Source organism: Bos indicus x Bos taurus, chromosome 14 (assembly GCF_003369695.1).
Source record: "Bos indicus x Bos taurus breed Angus x Brahman F1 hybrid chromosome 14, Bos_hybrid_MaternalHap_v2.0, whole genome shotgun sequence".
Taxonomy (NCBI): Eukaryota; Metazoa; Chordata; class Mammalia; order Artiodactyla; family Bovidae; genus Bos; species Bos indicus x Bos taurus.
This window is the reverse complement of record NC_040089.1, coordinates 71,025,824-71,049,806: the sequence shown is the minus strand read 5'-3', so window position 1 is coordinate 71,049,806 and position 23,983 is coordinate 71,025,824.

Below are 23,983 nucleotides of genomic sequence, written 5' to 3'. Positions count from 1 at the left end.
GGAGTTTCAGCTTCAGCATCAGTCCTACCAATGAATATTCAGAACTGATTTCCTTTAGGATGGATTGGTTGGATCTCCTTGCAGTCAACACCACAGTTCAAAAGCATCGATTCTTCATTGCTCAGCTTTCTTTATTACTTCTTCAGGGGAACAACAAAAAAAAAGTTTAAACTAGGATTTCTAAAAGCCACCCCCATAGCCACTACGTTTGAGAGACACAGTCTTACATTTATCAGCTTATTTGTTTTACTCGGAAAGGTTAAAATGTTGTTCTTACAGCTGCTGACATAATAATTGTCCCCCAAAGTGGAGTTTGTAAGAACTTTCTTTAAGAAAGAATGAACCTCCTCCCTGCATGATTGAGGTTCAACATCAGCTTGCTTTAATTTTTAGTTTTTATTTTATATTATCTCTAACTGCCATAAACAAAGGAGCACAAGCGCAAACAGGCGCGCACACACAACCACACACACACACACACACACACACACACCACACCCCCCCCCCTTTCAGATTCTGTAGCCTCAGGCAAGCCAGGCTGACTGAAAAGTCCTCTAAATGAAACCTCCCCTTGGAGCAGCACAAACAAGCATCACCTGCTCTGTTCCTCCCACCTCGGTGAGGTAGGGTGAGGATGAGGAAGGATTAGGTGGAGGGAAAAGGAAATTCCAGACCTTCTCTCTGGAGGCCCTCTACTCAGAGACCCTCTAAAGCCCTCCAGACTTAAATCAGACCAGGCCTCATGTTTCCGGGGGTGTAATGAAGGCTGCAGAAGTAATAGAAACATCCTTGCCACTGTCAAAACTAATCTGCTAATAGGAAAGTTTGTGGCAAGCCTTGAGTCGCTCATATCTGCGAGGAAACCGGTTTCCTATTTAGAGAAAATGGAGCCGTTATTCTTAAGCAGAGAGATGCCTATTGTGTGGGTAATTACAGAGAGGCCTGGCTGACCTGGCAATGAGGTAGTGTCGCTAAATACCTGAAGGCAAGGGGCGCCTGAAATGAAAGCGGAGGCCCCATCTGCCAGCCTGTAATGATTGTGCTATTTGGAGGCAGAAAGGTTTGTCTGGAGCAGCTGGTTTCTCTCCAAGTGACCTTTTAGCATTTCTGCTTTTGCCGTCTGACAGATGTGTCAAGTCAATAATTTCAAAAGCCCCTGAGTAAATAACCAATTGTGAGCAAGGATGACCCAAAGCAATGACAAAATGGCTGCAAGCCGCGCATTATGGAGCATAATACCGAGGGATGGAACCAGGAGGATTATCAGAAGCGGGGGAAAAAAAAAATAACCATTTTAGTCTTTATTTTTGACTAAATGGCTTTCCTACCCATACATCAGTTGTTTTTGAATTGCAGGCCGGGGGAGAATAGGGAAGTATGGGTGGACGGAAGGGCCTTGTGAGGGCCGCGGTCCGCGGGGTGCGGGCCCCAGGTGGCGTCTGGGCGCCGGAACTGATCCCGCGCTTGCACCCTCACGCAGCCGGAAGGACCGCAGCTGACGGGCACCGTGGAAGATGGCGGCTGAGGAGAGGCAACTATGCACCCAGACCAGGCCTGAGGGTGCCTGAAGTCTTGCAAAGAGTTTTCACAGGCCACGCAGGGTCTGTTATCTGGGAACGAAGCGGGACAGGGTATTCAGGAGCCAAAGCTGGAAAGGATCCAGTGAAGCAGGAGTGAGTGTGGTGGGAGCTCGCCTGCCTGTGATTCCTCCTCCAAGGGCATACACAACACCTAGAAATCTGGTTTATCCAACATTTTCATATTTTCCCCCAGGCTTTCTAAACCCTCAACTCCTCTGCGGGAAACACCATCAAACTAAGGTGAGAAGAACCAACCACCCCCTCTCCCAGACACTGAATCTGCTGGTGGAGTAGGGGGTTGGGAGTGGGGGGGAGGGCTCATTTGGGGTAGATGGTTCTGGAATCACATTTTCTGAGACATGAGTCTTCAACTATTCTTTCAATTTTCCTACATTGGACATGTTAGGAATTTTCTCCACCACCCCCATTTTTTAATGAGCTACATAAATTCAGGTTAAACTGAATGTTGCAACTGGATGTTGCAAAATTCTTCCAGAGACAAACAATTATTGGGAGAGAATTCATAAAGTAAGACGAGCTGCGGTGTGCTGAAGCCAGCTCATACCAGCTCATGAAAGTCCATGTCAAATCTTAAGGAGTTTTGCAAGCTGGTTTTTAAACCATTGATAACTTGATGTTGGTCATAGTGGTAGTATTTACATCATGGAAGTTCAGTTCAGTTTAGTCGCTCAGTCATGTCCGACTCTTTGTGACCCCATGGAAAACAGCACGCCAGGCCTCCCTGTCTATCACCAACTCCCGGAGTCTACTCAAACTCACTTCCATTGAGTCAGTGATGCCATCCAACCATCTCATCCTCTGTCATCCCCTTCTCCTCCTGCCTTCAACCTTTTCCAGCATCAGGGTCTTTTCAAATGAGTCAGCTCTCTGCATCAGGTGGCCAAAGTATTGGAGTTTCAGCTTCAACATCAGTCCTTCCAATGAACACTCTGGACTAATCTCCTTTATGATGGACTGGTTGGATCTCCTTGCAGTCCAAGGGACTCTCAAGAGTCTTCTCCAACACCACAATTCAAAAGCATCACAGTATATATATCAGGGCTTTTTCTTCTCAAAGAACTGATTGTTACACATTTATCAGGACACTGCTGGCACAGGTGAGTCTGAGCACTGGAGAATACTTCCATTTGGCCATGAGGTCCAGCTTCTCCTCTTCTTTTCCAACTTTGTATTGCTTATTCTCAACTCATTCAATACCAAAGCTGAGGCTGATCAATGATATATATTAACTCATTCAAAAGAGGTTTGAGAATGCTTAAGGATTATGGTTATATTCCCCCCCCTTTTTTTAAGAAAAATATTGCTTACACTTTAAAGTCAAAATGCCTCAAAATAGGATAGAGTTCCCCACATTTGGCTTTATTTCTATAACCTTAGTCTGACTGCTCACGAAAATAAAGCTTCTGCTCAGTTTTGGCAGATCTGGTCCATAAAATGCCCAGGATATGCCATGCTTGTTCCCGATATCAAATCTTTGCTCATTTATGGATTCCTTGTCAGAACTGCATGGCCCTGTCCTACTACCCAGCCATAACCTACTTCAAAGTCCAACTTCAATCCATGTGCTTTCGTTCTTCTCTCACACCTCTAGTCCAAAAGGATTTTTCTCCTTTTATCTATAACTTCCATGTTATTGTTATTATTATTATTTGCTTCTACCTCTTACTTTGACTCTTAATCATACAATAACTACCTTGCATTTTCTCTTTGTTCCTTTCTATAAGAATGTCTTCTCTACTTATAAAGTATTACCTCTTGAAGACCAATGATGTATGTTACATAAGATAGTATATACCTTCCCCAGGTCCTAGCACAGCCCTAACACATGGTAAGTGCTTCAGACAGTATTCTCAGCTCTCTGAATATGGACTCTTTAAGGAAGTCTTTAACAGACACTGCCCCCTGGGCCTCAACTCTCAGAAATCCTGATTGGGTTAGTTTGTTGTATCTATAAATGTTTCCATATGGTTACAAATCCACCTACTTTATTGCTACCCAATCCAGAATCCCTGGGTGATTTTAACATACAACCCTGGTAGCTCAGCTGGTAAAGAATCTGCCTGCAATGCAGGAGACCCCAGTTTGATTCCTGAGTCAGGAAGGTCCTCTGGAGAAGGGCTGGGAGAAGGGATAGAATACTCAAGTACTCTTGGGCTTCCTTGGTGACTCAGTCAGTTAAGAATCTGCCTGCAATGTGGGAGACCTGGGTTCAATATCTGGGTTGGGAAGATCTCCTGGAGGAGGACATGGCAACCCATTACAGTATTCTTGCCTGGAGAATCCCCATAGACAGAGGAGCCTGGCAGACTTCAGTCCATGAGGTCACAAAGAGTTGGACATGACTGAGCAACTAATCTTTTCACCCTCTATGGTTCAGAAACATTACTTAAAAATTAGATGAATGAATGGGTGAATGGATGGATATAAAACTAAGTCATACAAAATAATTATCAACACCTCTTTTTTTTTTACCCAAAGTTGATGCACCACTAACTGAAATGGAATGCTGTGGTCATCAAGGCCCTGATCTTGACCATGAGCTCCTTAAGAATAAGTCGTATCTGTAGCAAGATCTCCATCTATCACAGTGTCTAGCACCATCTATCACAGTGTCTAGCACCAACTACATACACACATATAGATGATTGGTGTTTCTAGTTTATCCACTTATATTTCTCCCACCTCACCAACCTGGCTGGTAGAACCTTTCAGATCTCAACTTAGATGAGAGCAAAATAAGAAAGTTTTTGTTCTTGTTTTAAACCTATGTTTTTTTTTAATAATAAGACAAAGGCATGGATAAGTTAACTGCTTGGTGAAGATGATGAAATAAAAAAGCAGAACGATTGTCTCTTGTTTGCTTTTATTTTTCCTCCATAAAAGAGAATTATATTCAGACTGTAATGGATGAAGCACAAATCTTAGTAGGAGAGATAGGGTGTCTAGCAGCTTTAAAATGTGTTCAAGTCCAGATGCATTGCATCTAAGACAGTTAAAACAATTTGCAGCTGTTATCGCAGCTGCTAGTGTCCTGGGAAAAAAAAATCAGAGAGAATGGGAAAATTGCCAAAAGATCAGAGCTAAGCAAATGCCTCAGATTTCAAAAAAGGGGATTTCGTAATCCAGAACTAGATGAGTTTGATGAGTTTGACTTTCATATTTAGCAACATTCTAAAGTATATTCTTCACCAGATAATTTATATGCACTTAGTAGGGAAAGAGCTGATCATTAGAGAGAATGAGGTTGCCAAAACTAATTCAGTGCAAACGATTTTTATATGATTACTATATTAGAAGGAGAGTAGATGGAAAGAATATCACAGGCAAAATTCATTCAAAAACCAGTCATGATTGATTCAAAGGCAATATATTGAGTCCTTTCAGTTCATCTGCAAAAGTCTTAATGATGAAATACCCAGGAAAATGCAGTTGTGGCCTTCAAGGGGATTTCAGTCTAGAAGGAGAGTAAGAAAACAAGGTCATTCTTCATGGGGTAAAACATGGGTATAAGACAGAAAGGGAAAGGAAAGTCTTAGATGAAGGAAAATAATTGAAGAGATTAGCATCTCAATGAGGATCAGGACAAAGAGAAATAAGAGGACTTATTTCTCAGGTAAAAAGAGCTGAGGACTGGGCACAGGGGACCAGGAACATGGCAGATGAAGAAAACAGGTGAAAAGCTGCATGACAGTGGGCATGATGGCTAAAGGAGCTGCAGGAAGTTCAGGAAGACAGGACATAGAATTCGAAGTGTAGAGTGAGGCATGAAGAGAGAAAGGCGGGAGAAACAGGCAAAAATCAGACCTAAAAGTCATGTGAAAGAGTGTGGATTTTATTCTGAGAGTACTGGAGAACCTTGAAAAGATATTAAGCCAGAAAATGCACATTGATTTCACCAAGACATTTAACAGTCTTTCGTGGGCTGCAAGGAGATCAAACCAATCAATGCTAATGGAAATCAACCCTGAACATTCATTGGGAGTCCTGTTGCTGAAGCTGAACCTCCAATACTTTGGCCACCTGATACAAAGAGCCAACTCATGGGAAAAGACCCTGATATTGGGAAATTTGAAGGCAAAAGGAGAAGGGAGCAGCAGAAGATGAGATGATTAGATAACACCACTGACTCAATGGACATGAATTTGAGCAAATTCAGGAGACAGTGGAAGACAGAAGAGCCTGGTGTGTTACAGTCCATGGAGTCACAGAGAGTTAAACACAACTTAGTGACTGAAAAATAACATCATCATATTATGGCGGATATGTGGAGAACTATGGACTGGGCAACAATAAAGTAAGTAGACTTGTAACCATTTGAGAAACTGTCCTATAAAATGTCAGTGCATAAAATTGTTAGCAAATAGGAAGAAGTTTGTTAGCATTTTTCTACACCCTTTCTGTAATTCTACTTCATTCAGCAAATGAGTCAAGAATTGGAGCAAAATCTTTTCACAGGTGATACAAAGCTAAGAAGAAGATTAGTGTGTTGTTCAACATTATCAAGATCTGGGAAGCTTTCAGCAGGATAGGATGAAGGGCCTAACCCAGAAAGATAAAATCTTAAACTGAATTATGTTTAAAAAATAATCTATTGTAGGAGAATAAAATTTGCAAGCCCCACTATATAATACTTCATGTGAAAATATAAATTCTAAGGTCAAAAAAAAGCCACCATATTAGAGAACTCTATGACCCTCTTTCCAGAATTAAAAAAAAATAAAATGCTGTCAGTGATACTGTTGTATTTGAATCAAGGTAGGCAATGGCTCCACCAGCTCACATTTGGAGAACTATGTCCACTTCTAGATCCTGATATTCAATGTCAAGATATTTGACTACCTGAAAGGCACATGATGTTAAAAAAAAAAAAAAAAGTATAAAGATATATGCTAAAAAAAAAAATTAGAGGCCCTTAAATTTTTAAAAGATTAACTTCAGAGGATTAAAATAGAGCCACCAAGGAAAATCCCTATATAAGGTAAACAGTTTTAGAAAAGATAATTTAGGGGATTGAGGGAATTGTAGGGCATTGGGTGACTAGAAATTTAGAATTTATAAATGGATGGGCTGCCTTATGGCTTGTGATCTTCCCATCACTAGAGAAGTTTACACCATCTCTCAGAGATGTTTGCTAAAGATGTTTACTCAAGATATTGGAGATGTCCACCTAGTTTCTTGGGGATATTTGAAAGGGAATTTTTAAACTGGAAGAAATATTTCACTCTTCCCACTTTGAGACTCTATTAATTTATTGTAACCACACCTACCTCTATGTCACTAAAGGACTAATGGAGAATACTGACTTATACCAATTTTGCCAATTTACATTCATCTTTGCCTTCTTTAATCTAGTAGTTAACCCACAAGTTCAGGAACTGATTCCTCCTCCTATTGGATGTTCTTTTTAAAAGGTCCCTAACATCTCTTCGCCAGTCATTATGTCCTTTTAAAACTTCAGACACATGGGTTGTCACAGATGTTGCAATATAAATAAGCAAGGATATCAAAGCTTTGGACATGAGTTTTCTTCTAAGGAATTTTGACACAACCCAGGATTTCCTTTCTGTCCATCTTAGTCATGAGCCATGAGTCACATTCTCTTTACAAGATTCATGCCACTGTTACAAGCTTTTTGACAAACAAGTTTAAAAGTGGCTCTCTAGTCACCTCTGACCTCCCCACTGGAGCATAAATTCCAGCCCAGCCACTGGTATTTGTCGGGGCCGCTCATTTCAAACATCCCCACCCCCTACCCCCATTGCAAACTATTCCTGTGCCACTTCTATAGCTTTTGACCTCCAGGGTCCTCTTTGAAAATTTTGCAGTGCTCAAGGCTACTGATGAATTTTACTTTGGGCTCTGAGGATAATCTTTCCATACACATGACCTTGGAATTCCATTATAATACAGACTACAATACAAAACCATAGTGTTTAAAGAACTTCACTCCACAAACTCCGTCCGACCTCCATCCCCTGGACTTCCTCCTTGTTCGCTTGCTGGTACCTCTCACAAGGCTTCAGTAGTTGCTCCATGCTCCACAAGAGAAGCCACGGCAATGGGAAGCCTGAGCACCACCCTTGAGAAAGCCCATGAGCAGCACTGAAGACCCAGAGCCACCAAAAATAAATAAATAAATAATTTGGAAAAAAAAAAAAAAAAAACCTATGCAACACCATATTCGGTCAAATTGTATTGTCTTGGTAAAATTCCAACCCTGGTCCTGGCAGAGATCACAGTTGACTTTCCCTTCCACCACTACAACCTACTTAAACCCTTTCTTCTCCTTGAAGTATTGATATACAACCCCTCCCCCCAACACACACAGAATACTATAACTTTATTGAAGAAACTTTATTTTAGTTTCTCTAAAAGGAAAATAGTATCTGCTGTACTTGTTCTTTCCCTATTTACTCCTCAATCTATTGCAGTCTGGATTTCTGCCACAGCTGTTCAACTAAACTGGCTCTCACCATACTGGTTGATGAATAGGATGGAGAGGTTCCTGTGCAATTATTTCTTTATCTCCTTCCAATGTTTGTCCTTGTTGATCATTTTCTTTTTAAAATTCTCTTCTGCCTTAACCTTCAATATTTTCCTCGTGACTGACTGGCTCTTCTTTTTTAAGTTTTCTTGTCTCCCTGTAACAGCCACTTAAAAATTGATCTTTACCAAGATTTTACTCCCAGCACTTGACTTATCTCATGGCTCACGCTTTCCCTTGGGTAATCTCATCCACGCACAAACTTCAACTAACGCTTGCAGATGGTGACATCTGACCTCTAGGCTCAACGCTTCTGCTTGCATATGCAATAGGCTTATGACTTCAAACTGACCAGAACTAACCTCATCATTTTTCTTGCCCCAACCCATCAAAAAAAAAAAAAAAGAGGGAAAAGTCCTTTTAAAAACCTATATTGTATTGGCTTTACCTCTCTGCCACCACTTTCATTCTGACAATGAATGGCCAAGATACAAAATAATAGAATATTAAGAATATTCAGCAGATAGAGACTAGCAACTCTGTTCTTAAAAAGTACGCAAAAACCAAGTTAGTGTTTCTTCAGATTCCTATCGTTATTAAAAGACACAAAATTAGAAGAGGAGCTATAATCACCTGCAGTTGCCAGTCCATAATTGATTTTTTTCAACAAGCAAAAACTCACACCCCAAACTGGAACAGACACACAAAACTGTAGGAATGCAGATGTTCAGTTTAGAAAGGGATTTTGTGAATAAGTCGTGTAGGCTGAAGCTCACTAAATTCCTCCTATCTTGGCAGTTTATATGACAAAACAACATAAGCTGCTGTGTTTCAAAAGAAAAAAAATCTTTAAAACTCCCCTAATGCTCTTTCTACAAACACTGGTGAATTTGTTGTCTGAGGTACTCTTCTTCCTTTCATAAGTGAGGCTAAAATCTTCTCGGATAAGGTCAGCGTCTTTTTTTCTGCTGTGAATCCTCAGATGTAGGCTGCCACCAGAAAATGAAGTCGTAAAAAGGAAATCCCAGACCAGGACTGCGTATGCCAAAGTATCAAGCACCTCAGCATATGTACAGAGTGCAAGCCTGTTATTCCACACCTGCTGCTATGCCAGTGTGGATTCTAGAAGCAAAGAAATAAACAGTTATTTTGACAAAGCAGTATTATCTGTTGGCCTGCAGTAAATTTGCTTGGAATTCTAACAACTTCCCTGCATAGAATATCCACCCACCTAATATTCTTTCTTTAGATGAAATCTTATGATAACAAATCTGTGATTACATTTCTTATATTCATTTTTTTCCAAGAGCACTGTTGGCCTCTACTGTATAAGAACCATAGTGCATCCATCTCCATTAATGTTGTCACATGGGTTTTATAAAATCATATTACAAAATGTGGGTCAGTGATCACTGAGCCATGTAATTTATCAAGACAATACCCAGATGCACTGTTTGACATTCGTTTTACAGGGACGCAGTCTACTGGTATAAGCAACTCTGCAGTGCCTACCTACTATTCTTCAGAAGCAAAGGTCATTTGCAACTGGGGTGAAAAAATCAATATACAGAGTTCCACCATCAAATATTTAATGTCCCTATAAGATCAGTGAAAACTGACAGCACACCTCCATTGGATAACACATCGTCTCCTCAGCTTGATCTGCTAATTATGTCTCTGCATTCAGAGTTTTAGAACCAAAAAGGACTTTATCTCCACACCCAACCTCCTGATTTTACTAAGGAAGACCCTGAAGTACATAGCACAATTACAATACATAAGGACAAGTAATTTTCCCAGTAGTTAGTGATAAAGTCTAGAATTCTTTTCAAATTTTGTCTATTACATTGTTCCTCTATTTCCTTAATCACATTATTGCATACATGCATGCTGAGTTGCTAAGTCATGTCAACTCTTTGCAACCCCATGGACTGCAGCCCACCAGGCTCCTCTGTCCGTGCAATTTTTCAGGCAAGAATACTGGAGTGGGTTGCCATTTTCTCCTCCAGGGGCCCTTCCCAACCCAGGAACTGAACCCTCATCTCCTGCACCTCCCACATCAGCAGGCGGAGTCTTTACCACTGAGCCACCTGGGAAGCCCCATCACACTGTTAGGATAGAATCAATTTCTTAATCCCTGTATTACACTTAACGAAATCATTTTTTAGTACCTGTTCTATACCAGGTACCAAAATAGACATTAGAAATAATAGAGGTGCTTCTCCTCTATGTATTATTAATAATACCACCAAAGAAGGACTTTAAGAAAGATAGGAGATAAGATGCAATTGTTCCTGATCTTTATGACAGCTTCTTCTCAGTCTTACTTGCTGGCATCTTTTCCCTTGAAGAAGGATTACTGCATCTCTACTGGATGTCTTGCAGGTTCCCTCAGCTCAGCATGTCCATAAGTGAGGACATCACCTACAACCCTTTTTGAGGTCCTTATTGGAGGTAACAGTCTCAACTCCACAATGCAAGTGTCCTATTTCACCTGTCGATGGTGGTGTCTGTCTCTTTTACTAAAGTTCAAGCTCCTTAAAGGCAATCCTGTGGCTTCTCATCTAGGTATCCTCAGCACTCAACACTTCTCTTGGGGCCTGGTAGATATATAATAAATACTTACAGAATGAATAAATAAAACCATTTTCTGTGCTTCACTTAAAACAAAATCCTGAGTATACCCAATTAGTTTATAAGTCCTATTCATTTTAGTCTCTTAAATATGTCCCAAAGCTCTAGCTTCTTCATTATCAAAACACTGCCTTGGTTTAGGTTCAGTGATGCTTTGCTGAGGGCGTTGTCACTGCTCCTAAATATTCTGTTTCTAGAATAGCCCTTTCCCACTCAATCTTATACACAGAACATCCTAAATAAAATTTTACTCCGATTCTATTTCTTCTTTGCTTAAAATCCTTTCGTGGCTCCCCGTTACCCAAGGGAAGAACTCTGAGGTATGACATTCACTGTGGTCTTTCTCCCTCCTGCCTTTTCATCTCTTGCTCTTTGCTAGCCTCGCAGCTCACACTCCATCCACAGTGAATGTCTGCCATTCCTCTCTGCACACGGGGCTCCCTTTGCTTAGCATGCCCCTGGCCCACCTCCACTTGACAAACTTTTACTAAAATTTTAACTAAGAGCTTGTCTCTTGAGTTCACTCCTCCCAAGCACACTTCAAAGCTCATTCTTGGCACTCCCAACAGTGCCTTATACAGATCTATTTCTATTATAATAACCGTGGCATTTAAATTCTTGTGTGTGCATTTTTCCTCCATTGGACAACGAGTTACTTGAGGAGTTAGGGACTGGATCTTTTCCACTGTGTAGTCTCAGTGCTTAATAAAGCTTCTGACATGTAGAAGGCATTCATTAAATAATAATGATTAGTGTGTAATAATACACACAGCCTGTACAGCACCCCACAGTTTTAAATTTTCCCGCGTGTGCTTTAAATCAAGACTTCCAAGTTGTTTTGTACACTTTAGTCTTACTAGAGGCAATTTATCTCCCCAAGATATAGAGGAGAGTGAACAAATGGCAGAGAAAATGGCCAATAGACCATGGTATACACCCAGGTATATCTTTCCATTTGGAAAAGAGTGAGAAGTGGGGAGAAGTAGAATGAAAGGAAAACATGGATGAAAGAGGGAGAGAGGGGAAAAGGAGAAGAAGAGAGGCTGAGTTAATGCCAACAGAATCCATTACCCCTCATCTCTACCTGGGAGCCCTCATCATCAATTTCCGCATCCTTTTTAATGTCTTTTAACTTCTCTCCCTTTCTATAATTGCCACAGATTAGCCAAATCTGTGGATAATCTCCGAACTTCCTTTTAACAAAGAGTTTCGATATTCTCCTCACCAGGTTTTAAGAAGTGCCTAAAAGGAAGTCCAACGCAAGCATTAGAACCTGGTCTCTGTGGCGGCTCCTACTCTCTCACATTTAAGGATAACTCCTACCAAATAGTGAAACTTCAACAATCTACATCACTGGGCCGTGACCCATGAGAGGAAGTACTGGTAGGACACAAATGTTAAAATTTTGCATCTCAAAATTACCTTTAGAAAACAAAGTCCACACTAATGCGGCCGTGGTAATAAAACAATGAAGATTTTCGAGTTTTGAAAATCATGCATGCAATAAATTCTTCATGATTCATAAAGAAGCTATATATTCTAATATTTTTAAAAGCCAGCAGCACAAACATTATGACACCAGAAACTTCATTTTTTTCATCTTCATTATGTCAAGGATTCTGGGAAGATGGTGAAGTACAAAGCATCAAGAATCTGTCTCCCGGTCAAATACTTGCAAATGATGAGTCTAACAAGGGTTTAATTTCCAAAACATACAAACAGCTCATACAGCTCAATATCAGAAAAAGAACTCACTCAAAAAATGGGCAGAAGATCTAAATAGACATTACCAAAGAAGATATACAGATGGCCATAGGCACATGAAAAGATGTTCAGCATCATTAGAAAAATGCAAATCATAACTGCAGTTAGGTACCACCTCACATTGGTCATAATGATCATCACCAAAAGGTCTACAAAGAAAAGGTAAACCCTCCTCCTCTGTTGGTGGGAATGTAAATTAATGGAGCCAGTATGGAAAACAGTATGGAAGTCCCTTAAAAAACTAAAAGTAGAGTTACCGTATGATCCAGCAATTCCACTCCTGGGCATATACCAAAAAAGATGAAAACTCTAATTCAAAAAAATAAATGCACTCCAATGTTCAGCAGCCAAGACCTGGAAGCAACCTAAGTGTCCATCAACAGATTAATGGATAAAGAAGATATTATATAATATATATATACACATATATGTGTGTGTGCTAATATATATAATGAACACTGCTGCTAAGTTGCTTCAGTCGTGTCTGACTCTTTGCAACCCCATGGACTGTAGCCCGCAGCCTCCTCTGTCCATGGGATTCTCCAGGCAAGAATACTGGAGTGGGTTGCCATTTCTTATTCCAGAGTTGGTGTTTTAGAGTTTCAGTTACAAGATGAAAACAGTAATGGAGATAGATGGTGGTGATGGTTGCACTACATTAATGCATTTAATGTCACTGAACTGTACATTTAAAAATGATGAAGAGTTAAACTTTATATTATGTGCATTTTATGGCAATAAAAAAATTGAGATGAGAAAGAAAAAACAAACTATGTTATATTAAGTTATAGTCCAATTGCAAGCTGAAGAATGTAAATCACTTTCCAAGACAGTTTTTGCATCCTGCATGGGGACTTAAGTTTATAAATTTTTGCAAACACATTGGAGGCTCAAAGCAACAGTCTGAGCAAGATGTGTGTGTTTTGCATCCATCACGTGGTAAGATGAGTTTCCCAGGCTGACCTCCCTCCTCTGATTCTCTGAAAATGTTGGCAGGCAAATGGTCTAAGGTGGAGCTACAAACAACGCCGCAGTCCACCACAACACCAAACAGTTAAGCGAGATCTAAAGCAGATCATTCACCTGCCTATTTCCTATGAGAACTTTAATAAAGAAGCTTTCCCTCTGAGTTTAATATTGTGCTATTTTGAAAGCTGGGTAAACTTTCCAGCTCTCACCTCTAGATGGCATCAAATATGACCCCAAGCACTAAACAAGTGGTTTCATTCATGTATGGTTGGTTATATGTGTTAGATTCTTCTTCTACTAAACACAAGTTAAGGCTGAAGGGGGAAAGGTAGCTTTGTTTCTTGTGGCCTTCTCTTCACCAGAAGAAGGAAAGGGAAAATAGTTAATTAAGAGAGAAAATGAAGAAAAGAGGAAGCAATTACATCGTATAGTCCTCCAGTGCACATGTAGCCAAATGTAGATCCTCAGAGAAATGCATTCAATGGCTTTCAGATCAGGCCAAACAACCGGCTCCATGCCAGAAAAGAGAAAGCAAATGCTCAAATGCTATGGAACATTCGAGAAGATTACTCACTGGAGTATACCCTTTTCATTCCCACAGACGTCGGCAAACATGGCTCTCAACCTTCAGTCCTTTCCTTGGCTCTTGCTAAGCTATGGGTTTCTCAAGGGAGAAGCTGCTAGGCATGTGTGAAGTTTGTTTTCCTTCATCAGAAGTGTCACTGCTCGTCTCCTGAGAGTGTATTACTTCTGCTAAATCTGCCTTAGAGTGCTGCTCAGTCCTCTTTGTTACTGAGGCATCAGCTTGGAGTATTACTCGCACTCACAAGCTCCCCACACCCAAACACACGCTCAACGTATTTGAAAGCTTCTTGGAAAAAGCACCTGACCTGGCAGATGGACACACGTATCCTAAGACGAATGAGCTACGTGGAGCAAAACTGTCATCAGAATTCCCCAGACTGTAATGCCGGGGCCTGCCTCAGTCATTAATGTCTGAAGCTATGTGGAAATGTGTGTGGCTAAAGCCCAGAAGAAATAAAAATCAATACGCCTTCTTGCTGTGTTTCTTGGAACAGCAGTCCAGGAAGTCAGGAATACTCAATACAGGCCTAGATATGTTTTTGCACATTTTTACAGATGCATGATATGAAAGACAGTCGTTAAATAAAAGAAATATGCTTGAAGACATTTTTTGAAGAATAAGGCTAAAGAATTTCCTGAACATTTAACAAATGCACGAAGGTACAATTCATATACAGCCAGTTTGCTTTATCCAGAGTGCAGTCTGATGTAGCGCATGCCTCGGTAACATACAGGCGAACAGGAATTTACAGGCTGGTAGCAAGGGCATGTAAAACATGCAAATAAGGACTGGCAAAAGTTGTAACAGAAAACAGAGAGTCGTGTGGCATCAGGGGGCATGCACTAACTATAAAGGGTCTTTCTGGGAGAGGCGATGAGATCCAAACAATTTTAAGTTTCCTGTAAGAACTGCTGGCTGAAGTTCTGGTATGGATGGAAAGGTGGTTAAAGTACCATCTCTCCGTCCTTGTGTATCAGATAAAGGTCAGCACTTACTGCGACAAGCAGAAAGATGGGGACACCGCCATTGCTTTGAGAGCTACTATTGCCTGGAGGGAGCTATCAATAGAGAAAGTATTAGTCCCAACTCTTAAGCGGACATTCAATTAGCAGTTCTCAATGGAACCATCCCTTGTTCTTTTACATCAATATATTGCAATATGTTGCAGCTCACTGTACTTGGGTAGATACAGGTGATATTTTAACAATGAATATAAAGTAAATGCTGTTTTAAAAAATTTGCTTAGGACAGCATTTTGAAACTAGTTGTTTGAAAATGTTTGTGTGGTTATCAGTTTCTGTTGCCAAAGATGTAACTTGTGTGTCTATCAGTCACCCCTCTGGTCACGTCCACCTCTTTCCTGTCCAGTCTCTGGGTGGGACACAGACTCTGGCGTCCTCCAAGCAGACCCAAGTTGACAGCACCCAGGCTTATACCTATTTGAGGTGCTTCTTTTTTGCCTCTCACCCCAGGGTTTTCCTATTGACAGGGAGGGGTGAAAGGCTTCCTGCTGAGCACCCACAAAAACACAATCCACAGCCAATTTTTGAACCTGCACAAGTGCAATCCAAAGTGAATTTATGAAAAATGGAAGCGAGACAATACATTTTCCCCATTTCTTTCCCCAGAGGGATTGTCCTGAGAAGCAATCATTTATACAGCCTTTGCGAAGATCAACTCTCAAAATTGAAAATCAGTCATGCTCCATACAAGACGAAGGCTAACTCAATAATACATCCTTAACAGGCTCTCCCTCTCCATGTCCCTCGCTCCTGTGACCTAGGAGTGGACAGTTCTAAATAAAAGCCAGGTTCTGCTTCCTGGCAAACCCAGGCTAAGGCAGGATGTCCCCTCTAAAGTCTCCCTTATCTGTACAAAAGAAAAAAAAAGTAGAAATAAAATATTATAACCAGTTTCAACATCCATTTTAATCTCATTAAAATGCAAAAATGTGCCCCTTTCCAAGGAGTATATAGAAATTATAGGATATTTTTTGCAGAATTTAAGCAATAGCAATAAAAAGCTTTTTTATAAAGTGCAGAGAATTGACAAACCCATATCATAGTTAAGAGCAGATAATGATCTACTCTTTTGAAACTAGTTATTTGACAATAGGGCTTCAAATTTATTTGAAAATAGGACTAGATTCAAAGAGGCAGCTAATGTGGAAAATTCTTCCAGAGATGGGGATACCAGACCACCTGACCTGCCTCCTGAAAAATCTGTATGCAGGTCAAGAAGCAACAATTAGAACTGGACATGGAACAACGGACTGGTTCCAAATTGAGAAAGGAGTACATCAAGGCTGTAAATTGTCACCCTGCTTATTTAACTTACATGCAGAGTACATCCGGAGAAGGCAATGGCAACCCACTCCAGTACTCTTGCCTGGAAAATCCTATGGACGGAGGAGCCTGGTGGGCTGCCGTCTATGAGGTCGCACAGAGTTGGACACGATTAAAGTGACTTAGCAGCAGCAGCAGCATCAGAGTACATTATTCGATGTGCCAGGCTGGATGAAGCACAAGCTGGAATCAAGAATGCTGGAATCGAGAATGGAGAAATATCGATAACCTCAGATATACAGATGACACCACCCTTATGGCAGAAAGTGAAGAAGAATTAAGAGCCTCTTGATGAAAGTGAAAGAGGAGAGTGAAGAAGTTGACTTAAAACTCAACATTCAGAAAACTAAGATCATGGCATCTGGTCCCATCACTTCATGGCAGATAGATGGGGAAACAGTGAGAGACTTTATTTTTTGGAGCTCCAAAATCACTGCAGATGGTGACTACAGCCATGAAATTAAAAGACACTTGCTCCTTGGAAGAAAAGCTATGACCAACCTAGACAGCATATTAAGAAGCAGAGACATTACTTTGCCAACAAAGGTCCATCTGGTCAAAGCTGGAAAAACCAGTGGTCATGTATGGATGTGAGAGTTGGACTATAAAGAAAGCTGAGCACCAAAGAATTGATGCTTTTGAACTGTGGTGTTGGAGAAGACTCTTGAGAGTCCCTTGGACTGCAAGGAGATCCAACCAGTCCATTCTAAAGGAGATCAGTCCTGGGTGTTCATTGGAAGGACTGATGCTAAAGCTGAAACTCCAATACTCTGGCCACCTGATGCGAAGAGATGACTCATTTGAAAAGACCCTGATGCTGGGAAAGATTGAAGGTGGAAGGAGAAGGGGACGACAGAAGATGAGATGGTTGGATGGCATCACTGAGTCAGTGGACATGAGTTTGAGTAAGCTCCGGGAGTTGGTGAGGGACAGGGAAGCCTGGCGTGCTGCAGTCCATGGTGTTGCAAAGAGTCGAACACTACAGAGCAACAGAACTGACTGCCTGATCTACCTCTTCCATAAGGACCCAAGTTCATTTGTGAGGCATCTTTTTCAGCTAAGAATTTAAAAACAGATCTTTGAGTAGCTTAATCACAAAGTGTAGGCCTTGATTCAAATCCAAAATAATGAAGTATATTCAACCACATTTTATGAAAAGAAAAAAAAATTTACTACTGTTAATAAGACTTTAAAATTAATTTTAAATATTTCTTCTTCATATTTTTATTTTCTATTTTATGAATGCTTTATGATTCTTACACATGTAATTTTAAATCAGTAAATAAACATATACTGGGGTGAATCCTCAAAATTATTTTGTTGCTGTAAGGGTTTCAGGTAATGTTTGGAGACCAATGACACAGATTACCTGAACTGGATTCCTAATTCTGTGTCTTACCACTTCTGTGACCTTGGACAAATTACTTGATCTTTCTGAATTTGCCATTTGTAAAATGAGAATGATAACAGTATTCATCCTGTAAAACTGCCATGAGGATTGTTGGTAAAAAGCTGAGAAATGCGCCTGACATATAGCTGCTGCTGCTGCTGCTGCTAAGTCGCTTCAGTCGTGTCCGACTCTGTGCAACCCCATGGACTGCAGCCCACCAGGCTCCTCCATCCATGGGATTCTCCAGGCAAGAACACTGGAGTGGGGTGCCATTGCCTTCTCCACATATAGCTAGGAATGTGCAAATATGTGTTATTATTATTCAAATGATGCCAGTGCAAGTGCAGTGTCTTCTACACTTGCCTGACAGAAGGCCCACATGCCACCACAGGCAAAGTCCCATATTACTGAGTGCTTTCAAAGGCTGGGGTAGATGTTCCTGAAAATGAAAATCCCCTAGAAAAACTAAAAAGCCTTTCAGAGAAGAAAGTCTCTAGGTTTAAAGGAGTTTTACAGAATCTGGTCCAAGCCATTCACAGCCAACCTTTCCTCTCCATAGATTCAGCATCCAAGGAGTCAACCGATCAAGAATTTTGGGAATGCTTCAGAAAATCTGAGAAAATCGGTCCTCAATTGGTTGAATCCGAGGATACTGAGCCTGCAGGTAGGGAGGGTCAACGGACTATGCTTTAGGGTATCTGTAGGGAGTCCTGGGAACAATCTTCCATGGATTCGGAGGCAAGAGTGTATTTTACAATAAGGAAACTGTGGATCAAAGAGGTTGATTCATTTTCCAGATGAAATGCATGGTAGAGCCAGAATCAATGTCTTGATTCTTCTGCACATACAAGGGCCCTCAGACAACATATGAGGCTCTGACTTTACCACAGTCAAAAACGTCTACACCAGCACCTTTCCCTCTCTGAAGTCTGCCAATCACAATGGTGCGAAAAATGACATTTGTACAATGGGAATGATAATAATATTCACCTTGTAAAAAATTACACAACTTAGGGATGACAGCTCTAAGGAATGTCAGCAAACTTTCAAATATGGAACCAATTCCAGCCAACTTCGATCCAAGTAGCTGGTCCATGCATCAAACCAGAGACTGAAGACATTATGTATAAAGTAGGCGTCAGTAACTTTACAACCCCCAACACTCCCTAAGCCCCTGGCTGCTCTATTTTCCCCCACTGCAGTTACCAACCACTGACCATGTTCCCTGTGTTTCTGACTTACCTTATTGGTGACTGTCTGCTCTACTACAGCACAGCTTCCAGAAGGGCAAAGGTTTTTGTCTGCTTCCCCTGTGCAAATGTTTGTTGAGTGAATGGATATGACCTTCTGAGTCATTCCTGCCACTTTGCCTGTTAACCTTTGGTTTCTATGAATACACAGAGATACTGATTTCCTAAATTAAATTTCACATAAACCTTCTAGACATTTGATCACATAGAATTGGTTCTTCTACAAGTAAATATCTGATTTCAATGATTTGATTAAAATGTACTATTACAGCACATGTGATCTAAAGCCTACTAATTCTATGAATGCCAGCTAAAATATCATTTCCTAAGGAAAATCACCTCTAACCCCTGAGACAAGGCAGTTCCCATATTAATGACTTCCATTGCACACTGTATGCTTTGTCTGTTAACACATCTGTAATTAAATCACTATATGTCATTTATTTGTTCAATGACAACCTTTCTTCCCTTTTAAGCTGTAAATTTCATGAAGACAGGGGCTATCATGTCCATCACTGTATTTTGAGGACCTAGCAGAACCCAGCATATAGTAAGCACTCAATAAGCACATACCAAGTGAATAAACAGGCATAAATCTAATAAGTATTCCATCTTGAACAGATTCTCAAAAAAAAAAAAAGGATTTAATAGCACATGGTATAAGCTATAAATTTGGTCCTTGAAGTCATTTAAGAAAACTCTAGAGAGCTGAGTAATTATTCTTTCAAATGAAGCCAGTTCCTAGTTTTTTCATCTAAAGCTGATGATATACAGTTACTTCTAGCAAGATATTTTCAGTTATTTCTTTTATATTCCCCAAATCAATATTGCAGGCTTAATAAGGAAAACTTCAATCTCCCAGCAATTTTGCCTTTGACCCCAAGTGAATTGTACTGTCCAAGCTTCTGGTTTCCTTCCAAAATCTGTATCTGGTTTTAAGATAAATTTTCCCAAATAAGCCATAAACATGATTTTGATGATTGAAGAATATTTTCATTTTAGATGAATAAACCAGAGGTAATTCAGACTTCTAAAATTTGTGATCTATGTACCTATGCATACTTGCTTTCATTTCCAAGTTTCCATCACTATGAGCTCTTAGAGAGAAATAATATCTTTTTTCCTCTTGAGCATTTTTCCTGGGTCCTATGAGAATAAAATAGAAGCAAACTAAACCAAGCTTCTTTCATGTTAAAGAGATATATAAGCACAAGTAAAACCCCCTACCCAGACGCATATAAACAGTTCCCTGCCAAAATAATATTGTGTTCATCCTTTGAGTTTAAGAATTCACAGAAGATTTAACATACTGGCAGTCAGTACTTGGAACTAGACAGACTGGAAAGAAGGAAAGAGCCTGTTTAGTCCTGGCAATTTACAAACTTACCTGAGAATTTCAGAAAGAAAGAGATACAGTTAGAATAACATACTTGCTATGAGTGGAGAAAAAAAATCATGTTTTAGTCTCATCGAACAATTATATATTCACTTCATACCATACACTAGGTTTAAAAGACTTTAGAGTTTCATACTAATACAGAAAGAACTTTCCGCTGGGATACTGGTGGTTTGATTATAAGCCACATACTTTACATTTTAAGTGAAACTACTTTATTCTTTGACTAACAGCCATGGGGTGGTGGAAGGGGGCATGGAATAGAGAGAAATGAAATTTTTTTCAAAAACGGGAAAAATGAAAAAGAGAAAGAGAGCTTGAGAGGACAGTTTTCTTATTGGCAAAATGTGTGTAATCTCAGTCTTTCAACCACAAATGAAGGAAGTATGAAAGCTTAGTAATCCCAACTTATTGAAAATACAGAATTGGGAACATGATATAAGAAATTGACTAGAGCAATGGCTTTTTGCTTTGCTACACAAGAAAACTATTCCAAGAGTTCTAAAAAATTACTGATGCCTGAGACCCACCCTTAGAAATTCTAAAATAATTAATCTGGGTGTGGTCTGAGCATTTGGATATTTCAGAGCTTCCCAGGTGATCCAAAGTGCAGCTAAAATTGAAAACCACTATACTAAAGGAATTATTGAGACCCAAGAGTCCACAAGCCAAGGAACTCATTAATACCCAGAAGTCAGAGAAAACAAAGATGTGAAGATTAGAGTAAATCTCATTCTATCCTTGAGATCTATCTTGCAAAGATGGTGTGACCAGGAATTTCTGTTGGAGATGAGGACTCTCTAGGAATCCTGGCCTCTTTTGTATCCTCAGCTCACTTAGGAAAGATGAAGCCTATGCTGCTTGGTAATAAATAAAGCGACCATGTCAGGGCTTCTATGGTGGAAGGCAGTGAGACATCTCCAGATTGTTTTAAAGGAGTGCACTCTGGTCCAGAGAGTGGACCAGAGAGATCGCTCTGATATTGGAGTGACAGGTGGTCGTTGATCTTTTTTAATAACCATTTCTTTAGCAGTTAGACTTTCTCGATGATATCCATGACAAATAACACATCCAGTTCTTTCCACCTATTTCAGATTTTCTAGTGCAATATTATCTCTCCTTTGTAGATCCCAAATACTGTAATTTTTACTATACACACACACACACACACACACACACACACATATACATACATGGAGTGACAAACAAGGAAAATGGGTACTTACTGGGAGGATCAATTCAGCTCAGTTCAGTCACTCAGTCGTTTCTGACTCTGCAGCCCCATGGACTGCAGCACACCAGGCCTCCCTGTCCATCACCAACTCCCGAAGTTTGCTCAAACTCATGTCCATCGCATTGGTGATGCCATCCAACCATCTCATCCTCTGTCGTCCCCTTCTCCTCCTACCTTCAGTCTTTCCCAGCATCAGGGTCTTTTCCAGTGAGTCAGTTCTTCGCATCGATGGCCAAAGTATTGGAGCTTCAGCTTCAGCATTAGTCCTGGGAGGATAATAAAAATCTAAATGAAATAAGCTAGCAAGAATAGTTAGAAGAGAAGTTCTAAAACAAGGGGAAGGGAAGTCATTCAGTCATGTCCAACTCTTTGCGACCCCATGAGATGTAGCCTGCCAGGCTCCTCTGTCCATGGAATTTTCCAGGCAAGAGTCTAAAACAAAGAGATGGCAAATTAGAAAGAACAAGAAAAAGGGTAGACTGTCATACTGTTTTGCCTTAAAATAATGTCAAATTCCTAACACTTGCAAGCCAAAGTACTTCTGTGCTCTGTATAAAGTATGCCATTCCATATTAACATTGTTGTTGTTGCTGTTGCTATTGTTCTGTCGCTAAGTCATGTCCAACTCTTTGCGACCCCATGGACTGCAGCATACCAAACTCCTCTGTCCTTCACTATCTAGCAGAAATTGCTCAAATTCATGTCCACTGAATCAGTGATGTTATCTAACTGTCTCATTCTCTGCCACCCTCTTCTCCTTTTGCCTTCAATCTTTCCCAGCATCAGGGTCTTTTTCAATGAGTTGGTTCTTGGCATCAGCCGGCCAAAATATTGGCGCTTCAGTTTCAGCATCAGTCCTTCCAGTGAATATTCAGGCCTGATTTCCTCTAGAATGGACTAGCTGGATCTCCTTGCAGTCCAAGGGACTCTCAAGAGTCTTCCCCAACACCACGGTTCAAAAGCATCAATTCTTCATTGCTCAGCCTTCTTTTGGAGAAAGCAATGGCACCCCACTCCAGTACTCTTGACTGGAAAATCCCATGGACGGAGGAGCCTGGTAGGCTGCAGTCCATGGGGTTGCTAAGAGTCGGACATGACTGAGTGACTTCACTTTCACTTTTTACTTTCATGGATTGGAGAAGGAAATGGCAACCCACTCCAGTGTTCTTGCCTGGAGAATCCTAGGGACAGGGAAGCCTGGTGGGCTGCCATCTATGGGGTCGCACAGAGTCGGACACGACTGAAGCGACTTAGCAGCAGCAGCAGCAGCAGCAGCCTTCTTTATGGTCCAACTCTCACATCCATACCTGACTATTGGAAAAAACCATAGCTTGGACATTTGTCAGCAAAGTGATGTACTTTTTAATATGCTGGCAAGGTTCATCATAGCTTTCCTTCCAAGGAGCAATCATCTTTTAATTTCATGGCTGCAGTTACCATCCACAGTGATTTGGGAGCCCAAGAAAATAAAATCTGTCGCTGCTTCCTCTTTTCCCCATCTATTTGCCATGAACTGATGGGACTGGATGCCATGACCTTAATCTTTTTAATGTTGAGTTTCAAGCCAGCTTTTTCATTTTCCTTTTTTATCCTCATCAAGAGGCTCTTTAGTTCCTCTTCACTTTCTGCCATTAGAGTGATATCATCTGCATATATATATATATATATATATATATATATATATAAGGAAAACTGTGAGAAACCTAAACAGTGTATTAAAAAGCAGAGACAATGCTTTGCCAACAAAGGTTCATGTAGTCAAAACTAGCTTTTCCAGTGGTCATATACAGATATAAGAGTTAGACTATAAAGAAGGCTGATCACTGAAGAATTGATGCTTTCAAACTGTGAGGCTGGAGAAGACTCTTGAGAGTCCCTTGGACAGCAAGGAAATCAAACTAGTCAATCCTATAAGAAAACAAAACTGAATAGTCATTGGAAGAATTGATGCTGAAGCTGAAGCTCCAATCCTTTGGCTACCTGAAGAGCTGAATCATTGGGAAAGACCCTCATGCTGGGAAGGGTTGAAGGCAAAAGGAGAAAGGGACAGCAGAGGATGAGATGATTAGATAGCATCACCAACTAAATGGACATGAATCTGAGTGATCTCTGGGAGATAGTGAAGGACAGAGGACTGGTGTGCTGCCGTCTCTGGTGTCACAAAGAGTCTGACATGACTTAGTGCCTGAACAGCAACAATCTGCACATCTGACGCTGTTGCTTTTTCTCCGGAAAATTTTGATTCCAGCTTGTGATTCATCCAGCTGGGCATTACACATAGAGGCAGGTAAGGTGGTCTGATATTCCCCTTTCTTTAGAATTTTCCTGTT